Consider the following 7,214-nt stretch of genomic DNA (forward strand, 5'->3'; position numbering starts at 1 on the left):
TTACTTTTTTGCTGTGGAGTACTGTATCTTGAAAGAAGCTGAGATATATGCAAATTATCTGTGCAGAGAAGCTAATTGTCAAAAACTGCTGCTCAGCTGGGTTTTGGATACTGAATGAGGAAGGAGATGATCAGAGTCTTTGGCTCCAGATGTCTACTGCAAAGCACAGGGCCAAAGGAAAAAAAAAAAAAAAAAAAAGGAATGTGAAAAAGTATATGGCAAACATATGAAAGGCATAAATGTCCTGGAAGGTTGTGTGGGTACAGTTGTCTGGGAGGGTGGGATAGATGGGAAGGTGTTCCAAGCCAGAAAACTGGTGTTGGCCATGGAGGCCTGAAGACTAAAGTTACATCTCTAACTGCAAATTTATAGAACTGTCACACATAGGTGGATATGTTTCCAATGTGACAATTAGGAGAGAGCTCAAAATCAGCACTTTAAAAAATCCTGTTGTTTTAAGCCTTTGTATTGGGCTATTTTAAACCTGGCTGGTTGTCATCCAGATCCTGGATGTCAAGCCAGAATCCTCGATCACACTGTTTCATGGGTGAATTTGGGAGAAAGAAAAAAAAATCTTTAAAATTGCATCATCCTAACTGGCAGTAACCACTTTCTATACGGTTGATAATGCCATCTTCTGCCAACTTAGAGAAAAGCCTTTGCAAAATGAAGAAAGTAGGAGTATAGGAGTATATGTGTGCATTTTTCTACATTGAGATGGAGATTAAGTCCAGAGCAATGCCAGTGCAGTCTGTGAATGCCATAGAAAATAATTTCTTTAGGAGGGTGCTAAGTTCCTGCTTGAAATCCCTAGACAGACCTTATTCTTAGTTGATTATCCTCTGCCTAAGGCAATGAATCCCTTTTCTTCAAAACTACTGTGCTATCTGTATCTTTTTCTCTTATCTCTTTTGACACATAAAAATTTACATTACAGAGTGAAAGTGCCATCTGTGAGATATTTTCAAAAACATCTACAGAATGTCCCTTCATGTTCACACCTTTTTCTCATTTTGATTGTATATCTTATGCAGTTCTCTGCACAACAAAAATATGCCGCCTTTTCCAGAAACATGCATAAGTACACCATGTATATATAATGCCATATTGCACTTTTTAATTGCTGCTGCTGAGAATGTAGTTTATTTAGACAAATTAATTTCTCGACACCTGTCTTGACAGGCACATTTGCAAGGTAGTTCTTATGATAACAGGAGATTCTGCAGAGGATGTTTCTGAGACACTGTAGTGATGTAAGTAAAGGCAAAACAGTTTATTTGGTTCTATCACAGAATCACAGAATGGGCAGGGCTGGAAGGGACCTCTGAAGATCACCTAGTACAACCCCAGTGCTGAGCAGGATCACCTGGAGCATGTTGTGCAAAATGGCATCCAGGTGGGGTTTGAATATCTCCAGAGAAGGAGACTCCACGTCTCTGCACAACCTATTCCAGTGCTCTGTCCCCCTCACCGTAAAGAACTGCTCCCTCATATTCAGCCAGAACCTCCTGTGCTTCAGTTTGTGCCCTTTGCCTCTCATCCTGTTGCTGGGCACAACTGAAAAGAGACAGGTGTCATCCCTTTGACACCCTTCCCTTAGATATCTATATACATGAATGAGGTCTCCCCTCAGCCTTTTCTCTTCCAGGCTAAACGGGCCCAGCTCTCACAGCCTGTCTTCGTATGACAGGTACTCCAGTCCCCTAATCATCTTAGTTGCCCTTCTCTGGACTCAATCCAGTAGTTCTACGTCCCTCTTGTACTGGGGAGCCCAGAACTTGGCACAATGCTCCAGGTGTGGCCTCACCAGGGCTGAGCAGAGGGGGAGGATCACCTCCCTTGACCTGCTGGCTACACTCTTCTGAATGCAGGCCACGATACTGTTGGCTTTCTTGGCTACAAGGGCACATTGCTGATTCATGGTTAACCTCCTGTCCACCATGACTCCCGGGCCCCTCTCTGCAGAGCTGCACTCTAGCAGGTCAGCCCCCAGCCTGCACTGGTCCTTGGGGTTATTCCTCCCTAGGTGCAGGACCCTGCACTTGTCCTTGTTGAACTTTGTGAGGTTCCTCTTGGCCCAACCCTCCAGCCTGTCCAGGTCCCTCTGAATGGCACCACAGCCCTTGGGAGTATCATCCATTCCTCTGAGCTTGGTGTTGTCAGCAAACTTGCTGAGGGTGCACTCTGTTCTGTCATCCAGGTTGATGAGTACATGGAACAACACTGGCCCCCGGGGGACACCACTAGCTACAGGCCTCCAGCTAGATTCTGCACCACTAAGCACAACCCTCTGATCTCTGCCATCCAGCCAAGTGCCAATCCACCTCACTGTCCACCCATCTAGGCCACGCTTCCTGAGCTTGTCTATAAGGATGTTATAGGAGACAGTGTCAAAAACCTTGCTGAAGTCAAAGTAGACCACATCCACTGCTCTCCCCTCATCTACCCAGCCAGTCATTTCATCACAGAAGGATAGCAGATTGGTTAAACATGACTTCTGCTTGGTGAATCAATGCTGAGTGTTTCAGATCACCTTCTAATACTCCACATGCTTGGAGATGACCTCCAGGATGAGCTGTTCCATCACCTTTCCAGTGATGAAGGTGAGGCTGACTGGCCTGTAGTTGCCTGGGTCCTCCTTCTTGCCCTTTTTGAAGACTTGCATGATATTGACTCTCTTCCAGTCATCTATAAATCATGATAAAATAGAGGGGGAAGAGGTCAGTCCAGAAGTGATTGTGGAATTCACATCATTATGAAGTGCCTGCTTATTGCTAGAAGTTCATTATATGTTAATCCTATTCAAATGCCTGTGTAAAGTAGCATTGTCGTACTGTAACATTTCATACATGTTTATACAAAATGCAGCAAATAGTCTGTGAAGGAGCTTCACACTGATATGTGAATATTTCTCAATTTCATGACTGACACCATGCCTCTTCAGAAGTTGATGATTTGTTCCAGCTTTAGCCATGTATGGAGATAATTATTTAGTGTCTGTTTGGTAGGTGTTGCTCTTAAACAAAGACAAATGAACATTAGCATCCCCAGAATAATAGCTGAATCTTTGTGTTGGGTTAAATGGGGGGGGGGACCTGAACCTCAATGACTGATGAAGAGTTGATCTAGACTGAAAAATAAGGATGGGGCATTTGGTGCTGGATTTCCTTTCATGAAGGCTAGCTAATGATGTTGAAGATGCATCAGAAGCAGGGTCCAATTGCCAGGCAGCAGGAGAAGATAAGCCACAGCTAGTAGATGTATGATAGGTAGAGGTATGATTGTTACTAGTTATTTCTGTCAAGCTGTTTGTTTTTATGCCTTCATGAATTGCACTTTTACTTTGTTTTCTAAGGCTTCCAAGAGAAGAGGGGCATCTCTGCTTAAGCACTGTGGATCAGTTGGCATTGGTGACAAAGGAGCACCAGATGACACTTTGGAGGGGAAACTCTGGTAGGCAGTACTCTTAAACACAGTCAGGACACAGAAAGCTTGTGAGAGAGAAACTTGTAAAAAAACCATCATTCATAATGCCTTGGAGGTGGTATGTAATTTGGGTGGATGGAGACTCTGATAAATGAAAATCCACTGTCAAAAGCTGACAAGAAAGAGGACATAAGGCAGTTTCATATTCCGTTCCCCTTGCAGATAACTAGACAACTATTTTTTTTTTTTTTTTTTTTTTGGTATGTGTGTGTGTGTGTTGCAAGGGACAAGGGAACTATAACATGTATCTTCCTGTTCCTGTGTTAGTGAATTGGCTTCTCAGCCCCTCATCACTGTGCAGAACTGAATCTTTTCTCTGGACATTCATTGTGTGACCATTCCATGGGTGTGAGTGTTCCAAGTCACAGGCAATATCCGCCTGGGTGTCCGCTGATACTTGAATAATTAGAAATGTTTTCTTTGGAGTGAAGCCATAGCCTCAGTGGGATTGCTTTTGGCCATTCCTGTACTTGAATAAGACACTGGAAACATTGCTGCGTTCTTTGGGCTGTCTTTGATCAGCAGCAGAGAAAATTATTATAGCTTATAATTTATGCAAGGCATATGGGGACAATTTCAACAAACAGTGGAAAACTTATTAAGAACAAATGTCATTTTCTATGCAGTGCATTTGTGGTAAAAATGTCTGAGTATGGCACCTATGGACTCTGTGAAGATTTTGGGCCCCTTTCTCAATTATTCCTATCATGAACTTAGCATGTAGCAAAATGAAAAAAAATATATATTCCTCCCCTTTTCCCTTTTTTTTGCAGCAAACTTAACTCGGATAGTTAGACCTTGTTAAGCTACAGTACCTCATCATTCATAATAACATTAAAGAATGAACAGTTTTAAATTATGTAACTTAAAAAAAATCTTATTAATCACTTAATAATATTAATTTTGTTAAACTTAATTATATTACGCATCATAATATATGTAACATGATGCAGTACAATTATTATAGCTATTGTTAATACTAATATTTAATATATTGATATTTATTAATTGAATTAATAGTGGTTTAAATATTATAATAATTTAAATATTTAATCCAGTTTAGAGCAACCTTTTATTTCTTCTTCTTGTTAGAGTGTGTCAGAAATGACCATTAATTCAGGATTTGGTTTCCTCAGCTTTAAACGAGTAAATGAGGATAAGGCATGCTAACACTGTCGAAGGGAGCAGGGTGGGATAGTTACAAGTTTTCAAACCTTGTACATGCTGATTAGTTGCTGAAAGCTGGTACCAGAACAAGTGGCTATTTTTATTTTAGAGAGGAAATTAAAAAAAAAAATAAATTACTCCTCGTTACACTTTGGCACTTTGCCTGTCTCAGCATTCACTGAGCAGCAGGCACCCTGCAGTCTTCCTGGAGCAGCAGCAGAGCTCTGAAGTGGGGGACGCTATCCTAAACGGAAAAGAGCTGCTAGGATTTTGCAGGGACTTTTTTTAGACTTGATCCCTCCTCTCCCAATCCCACTCAGAATGGGAGTTTTGTGTAAGAGAGAAAAAAAATATTTTAGAAAGTGCTGTTCAGAGCTCAAAACAGTGAGCTATGGAGGCTGGGTCTTTGCTCTGTGCAGTACAGTTTGGGTCACTTTTCTATCCTTGTTTCCTTCCAGCATCAATTACCTCGTCTTTTTTAAAGCTGTTGGCTTACCTTAGCAATTTTGTCTACCTCAGGGTTATATGGTGCATCATTTAAGCATGTCAGAGAACAAAACATGGGGATCTTATCATACCATATAATAGTATATTCTGTTAACAATTGTTCTGTTACTACAATGAAAGAATAGGGTTAAGTGTGCATGCCATTACTCCAGTTACTTCTTAATTGACCAAAAGAATCAATTTATGTTTGCAACAGGCCATTTCTTCTTTAAAACACATTCATTACATCATGCAGCATTTATTTATTTATTTTTGTTTGTTTGAAAATGAGGTATTTTACTTAATGTTTTGTAGCTTCAGCAATACGGATATTTACAAGTAGTGTAATGGATACTCTGATTCCTGTCCAGCTCCAAGAACAGAGCTTAGAATACCTTGTTCTTTGTTAACTTAGTACTCTATGCTGAGTTCAAGTAGCATATGTTCATCTTCAATACATTGCTGATCTGTGACTGTCTGACATGGTATGTTAATAACAATTACTTGGAACCAAGTTATGTGAGCACGCCCCAGCAAAGTTCTGACTGGCTGACTATAGAAACTACTAGATAAACATGTAGAAGTTAGAATTCACATTGAAAATTAGATGACTAGCTGATCTTTCTTTCTTTCTTTCTTTCTTTCTTTCTTTCTTTCTTTCTTTCTTTCTTTCTTTCTTTCTTTCTTTCTTTCTTTCTTTCTTTCTTTCTTTCTTTCTTTCTTTCTTTCTTTCTTTCTTTCTTTCTTTCTTTCTTTCTTTCTTTCTTTCTTTCTTTCTTTCTTTCTTTCTTTCTTTCTTTCTTTCTTTCTTTCTTTCTTTCTTTCTTTCTTTCTCTCTCTCTCTCTCTCTCTCTCTCTTTCTTTCTCTCTTTCTCTCTCTTTCTTTCTCTCCTTCCTTCCTTCCTTCCTTCCTTCCTTCCTTCCTTCCTTCCTTCCTTCCTTCCTTCCTTCCTTCCTTCCTTCCTTCCTTCCTTCCTTCCTTCCTTCCTTCTTTTCTCCTTCTGTTTTTCTTTAGTTTGAGTTACATTTCATGCTGACATTAATCCTGCATCATTTTCATGATGACAGGCTTCTCCACGTGTTAGTATGAATGCTGTGAGGATTTCTCAGTAATGTCTCTATGATTTAAAAGTAGGCATTGACTTCCAGTTCTACCATCTGCATTTAGAGGCTTCAACAGTGTTATAGAGGATGTAAGCAGAAAAAGTGTAAGAAACTAAGCAGAAGGAATATTAGAAGAGTGGACTGGGAGTTGTTTTTGTAGTAGTTGTAGTAGTTGTTTATTATTATTAAAGAACAAGTAGGGAGAAGTAATTAATTGGGCTGTATTGTATCACACAAGTAATGAGTTAAACCATACTCACAAATGAAAGCTATCGTGCACTTATTTGCTGGATCAGCTTTATCCATCCAGGCAATATTAATGTGCTGTGAATGTTGCATGTTTTTAAGGGTGCCCAAATACAGAGAAGGAAAAGGAAAGGTGTTTACAGGTGTTATACATGTGCAGCAAAAGCACATTCAACAGTTTCCCTTTGTGGGTTTAGGCAAAATACTTGCTATCGGACTCTAGGTGAGTTACTAGACTTTTAAATTCTGAAACCGACCACAAGTCAACATTACATTTTATTTACATTTTAAGTTAATTTGTCTTTGTGCAGAACAAGCAAGACCAACTGCCAGTCTAACTTAAAAAAGTAAAATTTGGTCCTAAACATGTGGAGATGAAGCAGTAAGCCCCTTTCTCCCCAACAAACAGAAACTGAAGCTAAACCTAGCAATATTGTTTCATATGAGATAGTAGAACACAGTTACAACTACAGAAATTAGAGACGTAAGGAGGTAAGTAATGTCTCCGGCTATGACAGATAATTAGCAAAGTTTATTCAAAGTGTGTTTGAATGCACAGAGAGTGCCCCAGTTTTTAGAGGTACTATAAACATTCTGCCATGCATTATAACTACAAAATGGTATCAAATTCTGTGTCTGGGTTTGGGATAATACAGTGCACAATGTTTTGAACCTAGTTTTCCTGCTTATACAGATGAAAATGTATCAGTACCTACACCAAATGA

This window comes from Anas platyrhynchos, chromosome 2 (assembly GCF_047663525.1).
Source record: "Anas platyrhynchos isolate ZD024472 breed Pekin duck chromosome 2, IASCAAS_PekinDuck_T2T, whole genome shotgun sequence".
Lineage (NCBI taxonomy): Eukaryota > Metazoa > Chordata > Aves > Anseriformes > Anatidae > Anas > Anas platyrhynchos.